Source organism: Callorhinchus milii, unplaced genomic scaffold (assembly GCF_018977255.1).
Source record: "Callorhinchus milii isolate IMCB2004 unplaced genomic scaffold, IMCB_Cmil_1.0 Scaffold1, whole genome shotgun sequence".
Taxonomy (NCBI): Eukaryota; Metazoa; Chordata; class Chondrichthyes; order Chimaeriformes; family Callorhinchidae; genus Callorhinchus; species Callorhinchus milii.
Genome location: NW_024704742.1, coordinates 75,065,843 through 75,074,768, shown reverse-complemented (window position 1 = coordinate 75,074,768; position 8,926 = coordinate 75,065,843). Strand labels below are relative to the sequence as shown.

The following is an 8,926-nucleotide window of genomic DNA, read 5'->3' as shown; positions in this document are numbered from 1 at the left end:
TCAGAATTAATGCTCCCGAACCTTTTAATTATCTTAAATACTTCTATCATATTACTCCCTCATCCTTTTCTGCTCCAATGGGAAGAATCTTAACCTCTCTGACCTCATAGCAATACCTTTCATCAACAGAATCACAGAATATTACAGCACAGAAAGAGGCCATTCAGCTCATTGTGCCTGAGCCGGCTCATAATAATAACAGTAATCCTTGCATTTGATATAGCGTCTTATCGTGCCTTCGAGACGACTCAAAGTGCTTCACAGAATATACCGTAAAGTGAATTTACTTTATATTTTGTGGGCAAAACGTGGCAGCCAATTGTGCACAGCAGTGTCCCAAAAATAGTTGTGGATTGAGTGACCAAATTAATATTATTTTTTAAGGGATTATTCCCCTTATTTTTAAGCGATGCGGCAATTGACTAACAACCGCGGAAACTTGCCCAACGTTTCGCCCTGCCTGGGAATCTATATTCCTTTAGGAATTTTTAACCTGATCAAAGAAAGAATGTAAGACCATTAAACTGCAGCACTTTCCAACATGTGACCTAATAAATTGTTCACAACAATCCTCAGTGTTCCAGGAAAACCAAGCCGGAAAATCAGTTTTACTTTACCTCTTTATGAAGGCTGTGGTTGCAAAGTATCAGCCTGTCTCATTCATCTTTTAAGCTCCATACTAGGAAACAAACTCCCATTTGAATTCAAATTAAATTAAAGGGAAAACATCTCAAGTTTGACTCTCAGGGTTTGAAAAAGTAAACCCATATCAATATCTCAGGATCCACCAAGACAATAGAACAAGAGTACATTGGTTTAGAGTTAGAAAGGGCCATTTCAGGAAAGATACTAGCAGGTTTCACTTCACCCAGTGGGATATTGATGACTTGAACAGGAAATGTTGGGGGTGGGGGTTCTTGAAGGATGAGATCAAATGGGCTGAAGGGCTTTCTTCATCCAAACAATCTTGTAAATGTATCCTAGACACTGTAATGTCTAAAATCATGGGCAGCCGTGTAAATCTTGTGATCTTCTGATATTTCCTTGTCTGTTGCATATTTCATTTGTAACTTTTCTTTTGCAGGCTAGACTATGCCAACTCTTCCCTCTACAAATTGCAGAACCTTTGCAGCTTGTGTCCTCACCTGAACTAGGCTCCGTGAGACTGCCACTCCCCTTCCTGTTATGGTGAGTGAACACTAGTACCATGCACAATATTGAAATGAAGAACAAAACAATGTGGATTTCCTTATTTTGTCCTTAAAAGGGCTACAATTACCGTGATGAAACGTAACAAGCATGCTGTGCTGGTAGTCACACAACAGCCCCCAGCACATCTTTCCACTCACATGGATTCTCTGCCCATGCAAATCACTGAAATACTATCTCATAGCACAGTCACGGCCCATGACCTCTGTGAGCTGGGTGTATTCTGTTTGGAGACAGAAGCAGACTCCAAACAGAATACACCCAGCTCCTGTTTAGCTTTCTAAAAATAAAGCTGGTCTGGATTTCTGACAGTTCTTGGTCTTGTTTACATGACTCACAGAGCACAACCCTGAACATGCAGGATTTCATCCTGTTAGATGGACAGATAAGACTGGATAAAGCAACCACGAGAAATGGAACCTACCCTCCCATCAAATCATTAATAGGATCATCACTCTGTTATCCCTTCACTGCTCAGTCAAACAATTCCAGGGCTTAAGTATTGTAACCAAAAAGTGTTGCACTGGTCTTCTTTTCAAAGAATCTCCTCACCTGTGTGATGGACATCTTGCAGGGTCAACAAAAAAAAATTACATTTGTATAGCGCCTTTCACGTCGGGAGGACGTCCCAAGGTGCTGGACAGTCAGAGTTTCGGACCCGAGCTGGGGGTCAGGATTGGGGAAGGTGGAGGGCAGGGGGGGAAGCAGAGTGATCGAAAGCACGGTCTAAGAGGAGGGTCTTGAGATGGGTCTTGAAGGAGGCACGGGAGGAGGCGAGTGGAAGACTGCGAGATGGAGTTCCAGAGGGTGGGGGCAGAGTGGCAGAAGGCCCTCCCGCCAATGGTGGGGCCGGCGAGATGGGGACGTGAAGCAGGCTGGAGCGAGCTGAGCGGAGGAAGTGGGCAGGATGGTAGGGGGGTAGGAAGTCACAGAGTTAGGGGGACTGCCAGGATTAAACTGTTGTGTCACTTTGTACTAGGCCATGGCCCCTAGGTGATGCTAAGGTCGGTGGCCAGGATCCCCAAATAGATGTTAATGGAGACTGTCACACATTTTATGACAGCCAACTGCACTGATGCATCTCTGATTTCAGCCTCCTCACCCTCCCTCACCGCATACTCCTTACCCCACCAATGCATTCCTTTGTGCAGTGTCTCTTCCTTTAAAATAGATGTATATTTACAGCAGAGCCGTCAATGAGTGCTTATCATCTTATTTGTGATACGATTGTAGTTGTTCATCAGGCCCTGAGCCACAATCTGACAACAGTTTCTGATTGTCTACGGTGCTGCTGTAAGTTTTGGAACCTTCCAGAGACAATGTTCATAAGCTATTATTATGGCCTATACATTATTGCCATCAGCATCCAGGCTCCTTATGTTTGTATTTTACTCCAGGATGTGTTTAAAAATACCACAATTTATGACTACCCACCCCCTTGTTATTTTAGCAGCTCAGCTGTAAGCACGACCAAATGTTCATACTCGACATCTGAGCCCGATCTTTTAGTGCACTGAAAATCTGCCCTTGCACAGAACTGTAACGCAAACCCTTCCTGGATTCATGTTCTCTTTCTGAATCCTCTGATACACTATAGAGTTGTTAAACTAATGCAAAAACGTTTCAACTGTTCATGCAAAATCTCTGTTCTGTAAAGCAGTTTTATGATCTGTTGACCTCTTTGATTTAAAACCTTTTTCTTTTACTATTTCTTCTTCTCTTCCTCCAGTATTTCTCAGTTTACTTGGGATTCTAGTTCTCATCAGTTTCACTCTATTTCCTTTTCCTTTTGTCTCCTCTAAATGCTCTTTGCTTAAGATTTCCATGAATGTGGAGCCTCTCCCCTCAGTCAAAGCTGTTTCCATTGCTGGTACAAGTCACAGGGTTCAACCTGGACAACAATCTATGTGGTTTGGGGATTTAAATGAGGCCTGCTCCAGGAGTGTGGAAGTCAACAGGGAGTGAGGGATGCAGCTGTAAAAATACAAGACTCAGTCTCATGGCCTGGAGGAATTCCTGGGAAAATTTTAACATGCATTAATAATCAAATCAAACCTTCACAACACAACTTAAGTGCAGATAAACATTAAAAAGGACACAAATACATCAAATCATTTTAATTTTATTTTGCATATACAGTAAAACTTGCATAAGTTTTCTTTATAAATTGTGCATTGCCTAAATTGAATATCGCCTAAATTGTATAATAGCCTACATGGAGTCCTGTAGCTCAGGGGTTAGAGCACTCACCTTGCAAGCGAGAGACCAGGGTTCGATTCCGGGCAAGGCGAAATGTTGGGTAAGTTTCCTTACTCCACACACCTCCGGTTACCTAGCAGTAAGTAGGAATCCGGTTGTTAGTCGATTGGCGGATTGCTTTCCCAAGGATAATAATTCCTTTCAAAAATATATAACAATAATTTGGTCATTCATTCTACGACTGTTTGTGGTATATTGTTGTGCACAATTGGCTGCTGCATTTCGCCCACAAATTATACAGTCAATTCACTTCACAGTATATTCTGCGAAGGGCTTTGAGACTTTTCGAAGACATGATGAGGCACAATATCAAATGCAGGGATTATGATTATTATTATTATAAGTTGTACATCCACCTGAGCCCCATTCAGGTTCCTATCAAAATCATTTAGGTTTCTTTGCTTAGTTCTGGTTAAATGTATTGATCACTATTGCCAGAATGCTACCAGTGTCAATAGCCTTTATTGTGTCCAGTACACTCAGCCAATGCAAAATAATTAAATGATGAGAAATGTAAAGTTTAGGGAAGTAGAGCAATCCAAGAAATATTCTCAAATTAGTAATATTCTTAAAGTTCTCTGAATGTAGAAGTACAAGTAGATAGGACCACAAAAAAGCAAAATGGAATTCAAGTGTATAGAATATAGGGGCATTGAATACAAGAGGAAGGACATATTGCTAAATTTATACAAGATGTTGGTCTGGTTGCAATTAAAATATTGGGTCCAGAATTGAGAAAAGACATTACAGTCAATACACAAAAATACAATATGAAGCTAAAATAAAACATTTATAATTTTTTACCATTGCCCATCCTGCTAACCCATTCTTCCTTCCAGCTTCTTGCTCTCATTGTCCTTTTATTCATTTAAACTTTGTCTTTTGTTTTCTACCTTTTTCTCATGATCTGTCCTGCTGACTTTATAGCCTTGATTGTTTGTCACACATTGGTTTCAGTAGATTGCATTCCACTCTCCCGTTCTTGAGACCCCATTTCTGTGTTGTATCCTGCAGTGTTACCATATTAATATTTTCACTGCTTACCTTTCCCTTTTCCCAATCTCATTATTCTTATTTTGTGTTCTGTTTCTCGTGCCGTTTTTTTTGCTTTTACTGTATTTGAAACGATGAGATAAATTTTGTGCTATTCATTTAAGTGATTTCTCAATTTAAGAACCTGGAAATCCAAATGTTGAAAAGAGGATTTTGGTTCTGGTGGGATTTGCTTCTGGAAATGGATTTCTTTTTAAGCAAACCCAATATGAATTACCACAAATTAGACCCCAAAATATAGAATTCTGAACATGAAGATGCCACTAACTAATTCTACACAGGAATGTTTCTTCAACTGAGATTCAGACTGTGGTAAGGACAAGATCTGATCACATTAGAATTTACTGAGTGTGGCACCAATTCTGGGAGTAAATAACATTATTTTCCCAACATATATCTCAGAAGGTGGCACACAGTTACACTATGATCAATTGGCTCAAATGAGTTCTGAAGGTTGTTCTCTGGAGCATTAGTACAAATATTACTGCTGTTTTATTTATTCTGTATTTCTGAGAATTCAATCATTTCAGATTGCAGCATTTAGATAGGTCAAGGAATATTCAATAATTGCATCTCAAGACCTTCCTCTTTGACCTTAAGTACGGTCATCTCCTCAGTTCAGCGTCAAGCTCCGCCACCATTAAACAATCCAAGATTCTTGTAGTTGATCAAGTAATTAATGTTGATATCATGCAGTCCTCAGTTGGTTTTGGAGTCCATGTATGATCCATGAGTGCATGGATTGGTGAGCCTCAACTGCAACAGTTTGCAAAAATATAGTGTCTTTCACACAGACAGCATCTTGAATTGTTTAATGGTGGTAGAGCTTGATGCTGAATCGGGGAGAAGGGGGAGGTGACTAGTCGCAAGTTCAAAGAGGAAGATCTTCAATGCAATGTGAAGACTACTGACAAGCCAGGGACAAGTGGAAGGAATGTTTCCATCTTGTCAATGTTCAGCTGCAGAAAGTTGGCACTCATCTCAAGTGGTCAGTGGGATTTAATATGTAGTGATGTCTAACAGGATCCTTTAATAGAGTAGAAAGTCCTTCCAGTATTATATCACACACAGGTTGCAAGAGGGAACAGAACGGCAGCAAAAAGGTGCTGGAGTAAATTAGTTAGCAGGAAACGTTCATTAAAAATAACTTGTTTAGTGGCTCTGAAAGCCCTAATGAGGGAAGCTGCCCCACTATATTCAGTACAGAATGATATAATGAGATGCTATTCTAGTTTCTATTTGCTATTTTAATACCTGTGTTTGGTTCCTTTGCTTGGTCAGTAACAATGGAGCCAGTGACAAATCCGACTGCTGAGCAGATAACCCATGTGCATGTTACCAATATTTCCAGCAACAGCACACTAATCCATTCCACACATTAGTCAGCCTCTTTACCCCCACAATCCCTAACCGCTGCCTTGGAGTCCTCTGAACTCCTCTCCCTCTGGCCTTCAACCCTCACTGATCCCTCTTCTCCTCTCACCCTCCTCCACAACACCCTCTCCTCCACACTCGACACTCTTGCCCCCATCACCTCCCGTACTGTAACCTACTTTCGCTTCTCCCCCTGGTTCACCACCCACCTCCGCTCACTGAAGAGCCAGGTGCGGGCCGCTGAACGCACCTGCGTCAAATCTGGCCTAACGGTCCACCGACAAATCTGGCTGGACCTCCTCAAAATCTACCGCTCCACTCTAGCCTCGGCCAAGTCGTCCTTCTACTCCAGGATAATCCTGGAGGCGAAGAACAACCCCAGGCTACTGTTCTCTACAACATCCCGACTCCTCCGTCTCCCCCGCAGGTCATCTCCTCCAATCTTCACTGCGAGGAGATGCTGGATTTCCTTGAATCCAAAATCAAGGGAATTCGCTCTGCGGTCACTTCCCCTCCAACATCGACCCACCCCCCACCCCCTCCCTCCCTCCCACACTCCGACTCTTACCCATCCTCCCCTACACACTTTCGTACCCGTTTCCCCACCCTCTGTCACCAAACTCATCCTATCCCTGAAACCCACCACCTGCTCCCTTGACCCCATCCCCACTCCACTCCTTATCTCCCAGCTCCACCTCCTTGCCCCACATATCACAGACATCGTCAACCTGTCCCTCTCCTCTGGCTCTGTTCCCATTCCCTTAAAAACTGCCACCATCACTCCCACCTTGAAAAAACCCTCCCTTGATGCGTCGCAGCTATCAAGCTACCGGCCCATCTCCAACCTCCCCTTCCTGTCCAAGGTCCTGGAACAAGTTGTCGCCTCCCAGCTGCGCTCTTTCCTCTCCACCCATTCATTATTCGAACCCCTTCAGTCGGGTTTCCGTGCTGCCCATAGCACAGAAACTGCCCTGGTCAAGGTCACCAATGACATCCTGACCATCTGTGACCAGGGCTCCCTCTGCCTCTTCGTCCTCCTCGACCTATCGGCAGCATTCGATACGGTCGACCACGCTATCCTCCTCCACCGCTTGTCCTCCCACCTCAACCTTCAAGGCCCTGTCCTTGAGTGGTCTAGGTCGTACCTCTCCCACCGTCTTCACTTTGTTTCCACGAATGGCTTTTCCTCCAGCCCCCGCACTGTCTCGTGCGATGTCCCTCAAGGCTCTGTCCTCCATCCCCTCCTCTTCACCCTCTATATGCTCCCCCTTGGTGACATCATCCGCAGACATGGGGTTAACTTCCACATGTATGCGGATGACACCCAACTCTACCTTTCCTCCTCTACCCTCAACTCCACGACCACCGATGTCCTGACAGCTGCCTGTCCGACATCGAGTCCTGGACGAGAGACAACTTTCTTCAGCTCAACGTGCGCAAAACTGAGGCCTTCCTGATTGACTCGCGTCAGGGCCTCCGCACCTCAGGCGCTGACAGCATCAGTATCCAAGGCTGCACTCCTGAGCTGTCCTTTCTCCCCCATATCCGCGCCACAACTGGCAGCGCCTTCCATCACCTCCGGAATATCGCCAGACTACGGCACTACCTCACCCCTCACGCTGCTGAAACCCTGGTCCACGCCTTTATCACCTCAAGGCTGGACTATGGGAACTCTCTCCTCGCCGGCCTTCCCGGCACCTCCCTCCACAAGCTGCAGGTCATTCAGAACTCTGCAGCTCGTGTACTGTCCCGCACCAGACACCGCGACCACATCACTCCCACCCTCGCTCGCCTCCACTGGCTCCCCATCCCCCAGAGGATCGAATTCAAGATCCTCATCCTCACCTACAAGGCCATTCACGGCCTTGCTCCCTCCTACCTCTCTGACCTACTATCCCCCTACCTACCTGCCCGTACCCTCCGTTCCTCTGGCTCCGGTCTGCTCCACATCCCCCGCCCCAACCGCCCTACCATCGGTGGCCGGGCCTTCAGCCTCTCAGCCCCGAGGCTCTGGAACTCTATCCCCCAGTGCCTTCGCCGCCTCCTCCCTTTCCTCCTTCAAGGCCGGTCTCAAGACCTTTCTCTACGACCGTGCCTTCAGCTCCCCTCTCGACTCTCTACCCCCTCCTCACTCCCTCCCTTCCCTCCCCGCACTCTGACCATTTCCCCCTCCTCGCTCCCTCCCTTCCCTCCCCGCACTCTGACCATTTCCCCCCTGCTCGGGTCCTGACCCAACTGTACAGCGCCTTGGGACGTCCTCCCGACGTGAAAGGCGCTCTATAAATGGAATCTTGTTGTTGTTGTTGTGTAAAATAGCAAACATAATTTTTCAGCACAGAAGAGAGCTGCAGAAGTTGCATTGCTGTCTAATGTATTTCGCCCACAAAATACACAGTCATTACACTTTGCAGCTGTGAAGCGCTTTGAGACGTCTCGAAGACATCAGGTGCTATATCAAGTGCAAGGATTATTATTATTATCTCACAGGAACAAGTGCATTCAAAGAAGTTGCATTGTGTCTAAGCAACTGCTAGCTGTATCACTAAATCACTCTCTTATTGATTAATGCCACTTTTCTGCTCTTTCCTATGTCCCTTGATGTTTTGCTTCCCAGATATTTATTCAAGTTCCCTTTTTGAATGGTGCTATTGATCCAGTCTCAATAGCCACATGAGTTCCAAACCTGAACAAGTTTCTCAGTGAAGAAATTCCATTCCATTCACAACATTCGCAAATTTGCTCCCTTGTCCCAATTCCTAATTATAGGAAATAGTTTCTCTCTAGTTCTCTTATTGCTCCATAACCAAACCCATCTGTTCACCTTCCCTTTTTCGAGTTGAGTCTGTGTCCCTTTGCTGTACAATTAGTGAGTAGATTAAGCATATTATTCGTGTTCTGTTTATGGGTTTTTCTCCTGTGCTGCCTCTTTTCTTAGAACAGGAAGAAGTGAGTTCAAAGCAGAAGATTCAATCTCAGGATCATACTATATGGCTTGCCTCTCTGAGCTGAACTCTTTACATTTATTTTGCCT

The 8,926-nt window shown here is 44.9% G+C and overlaps 1 protein-coding gene across 2 annotated transcripts in view; it reads left to right on the top strand.

Annotated features, from left to right (window-relative positions):
- Positions 1-1,102: 1,102 nt before the first annotated feature.
- The window catches only part of LOC103177662 (methylcytosine dioxygenase TET2), a 71,872-nt gene continuing 64,048 nt past the window's right edge, over positions 1,103-8,926 (top strand). Inside the window, exon 1 of one of the 2 annotated variants that reach the window (XM_007891929.2) lies at positions 1,103-1,188. The gene's annotated coding sequence lies outside the window, so the exon portion shown is untranslated. Of the gene's footprint in view, positions 1,189-3,494; positions 3,509-8,926 lie in introns of those variants that run through there. The other variant, XM_042332129.1, reaches the window with a different exon arrangement.